The following is a 2,697-nucleotide window of genomic DNA, read 5'->3' as shown; positions in this document are numbered from 1 at the left end:
AGAGAGAGAGAGAGACCGGCTTTTTTATGATCGCGCTTTGATGTATGCGCTACATTGAGATATGTATCTTGCAACGTGTACCGTTGTACTACAATCGCTATCTTTAGACGCATTCACGATGGAAATACTATTACTATCAGCAAATGCTTGCTTAATTAATGTCCCGAACGACAAGCATACATTCATATTAAACATCCTCCTTTCGTTTGTTTGCAGGGGCTTTGGATTCATCACATTCGCAGACCCTGCGAGCGTAGACAAAGTGCTGGCGCAGGGCAATCACGAACTGGACGGCAAGAAAGTGAGTAATCATCATATTCTACCAGATTAATTCTAACAGTGCACAATCACATCCCGAGTTAAAGTTTCTAGCCTTTTTAACCCCTTAACTGTGCGCTCTTGTCTAACGCGAATTCATAATTTTATGTGCGAAATTTTTTAACAATTAATTCTTTTCAGTAGATATGATTTTAATGATTTTTGTAACTTGTAAAATTATTCGATCGTATATAGAGGAGATGGTAGTATTACGGCTCCCTATTTATAATTTATATAATAACTTGGTTAATAATAAAAATTTAAGTATAAAACTTAACGACATTCGTTAAAGTGTTGTTCAATCGATTTTAAACTCAAAGTTACGAAACATCTATTACATAGGACATTATTTATAAAAATATGGCAACATTGTATTAATGACTCTAAGAAAAACAGGGATAGTAATTTGGCCTCCTATAAAAATAGATTTAAAAAATAGGCTTTGTTTAAAAAAAACACAATGGTTGCAAATTTGATTGCAAATTAACAAAAAAGTAAAACATTTTAGAATGTATGCAAATAAATATATATACGTACATATAACTTCTATATATAGCTACTCAGTATTAAAATTCTCAATACTAAAAATAGTAGATGTAATATAAACTATTGGTTAACAGTAGAACTACAATCGATTATTAAATAATTATTTTGATATGAAAACCTCCAAAAAGAGGTCGTAAGTAATCAATACGCAATAGGCCCGATTTTTCATTACTTAGTTAACTTGTGGTTAGGCTTAATGATGCTTTATCCAATGGAGTTTATCTATGATGATGTCATGGACAAAGCCTATTGGGTGAAACATCAGGTTAACCACAAGTTAACCAGATAATGAAAAACCAGGCCATAGAGAATCATATTACAAAATGCCATACTATTCTTTAAATTGCATATTCAAAGTGTATACAGTCAAATAAAATGTTAAATAGCAAACAACACACTCAAATATACATACATTTGTGTGATAGTACCTTTAAGTTTAAGGAAGTAGATGTAATTAAATGCTAAAATATACTGAAGAAACGTTTCGAAATATTAAAAATGCATTATAATAAGTGCTTATTGAGTGGTTATTGAGTATCGGCATGTTAACGTCATGGTGTAACGGCGGGGTACTAAACAATTAATTCCATAAGTAAGTTAGGATTCGCTATATGTAATAGCGGAGATATTAAGAGAAGCCACAATATATCTATACATTGATACCATCTTCTCCTCTATGTATTTTTGTTTACTAATGTTTTTGCAACTTGTCTTAACATTAGAAGAGTGATTTCTATCGAATTACTGAATGATTATAAACATTAGGCTTATTATCGGAAGAGATGCTCCGCGGAAAAGAACAGCTATAAAAAAAGATATAAATTGCCGTGATCAAATGTGTGTCACGCGATTAATTTTCATGTCCGATCGGAGTTGCCGTCCCGAGATAATTGAAAGAGCATGCCGCGAGTCGATTGATCAAACCGATTGGTAGCTACAATCCACAGGTATATCCCGATTCGAGATGCATCTATATCATCGATTTTGGGAGCAAAATATTTTTCGCATTTAAAACTTCATTAATTTAGCGTCAAATGTTATTTTGTTCCATTCACTACAATGTAGAAGTATATCATTCGTCATCTATATGTCGCAATTGTATTAATAATTAGTTCAATTATTAATATACCGTTTTTTATGAATACTTCAGAAAAAGTGTATAGACAAATTATTTTATTTTATTTTCTGAAATAAATTTTTTGGATTGTGCAACTTGTTAATGTCAATTTAGATTATTACCAGATTTAAAATTGAATTATTTTACAATAAAACCTGTTTTGGATTGAAAAATAATAATTTTTTCTTTTCTGTTTACACTCTGACATTTCCAGTTTATTTGTGACAATACATAGCTCAAATAGCATACAAAATATTTACACTTTTACGTTTTATCGATAGCAAAAATTATGACATTATATCCGAAAGAATAACTGTATAATTTATTGCATTGGATAGGAGAATTATAGCTATTCGTGACTTAAGATATGGGCCAAAACCGTAATAAAATCATTTGCATTTTATTTCAAGTTGTACGTATCTCACACTGAAAAGTGATAATCGTAAAGCGGCAAAATTTTTCTAATATAATTGTAGATCACTAATTGAATTCTCACTTGTAAAAAATTTTATAATAATTATTTTATAATAATTTATCGAGGAGAATATGATATTTCTCTATCGTTTCTTATCCTTTCTTAAGAGACGCCTTACACGCGCAATAGCATCGAGCGAAACGCGATGTCGACGGTACGACGATTAATCGTGGGCCGACATAGTCGTTTGGCAAACGTGCTATTCTCCCTTTCCTCTCCCCCCCCCTCCTCTCTCTCTCTC

General features: G+C 31.6%; 1 protein-coding gene across 1 annotated transcript in view; it reads left to right on the top strand.

Moving 5' to 3' along the window:
* The first annotated feature begins 223 nt into the window (after positions 1 to 223).
* LOC105621008 (RNA-binding protein Musashi homolog Rbp6) overlaps positions 224 to 2,697 on the top strand; it is a 339,167-nt gene continuing 336,693 nt past the window's right edge. Inside the window, exon 1 of the mRNA XM_012202485.1 lies at positions 224 to 301. The gene's annotated coding sequence lies outside the window, so the exon portion shown is untranslated. The remainder of the gene's footprint in view (positions 302 to 2,697) is intronic.

The sequence above is a fragment of the Atta cephalotes genome (genome assembly GCF_000143395.1).
Source record: "Atta cephalotes unplaced genomic scaffold scaffold00031, whole genome shotgun sequence".
NCBI lineage: Eukaryota > Metazoa > Arthropoda > Insecta > Hymenoptera > Formicidae > Atta > Atta cephalotes.
The sequence above is the reverse complement of the archived record's forward strand: the minus strand, read 5'-3'. Positions and strand labels throughout refer to the sequence as shown.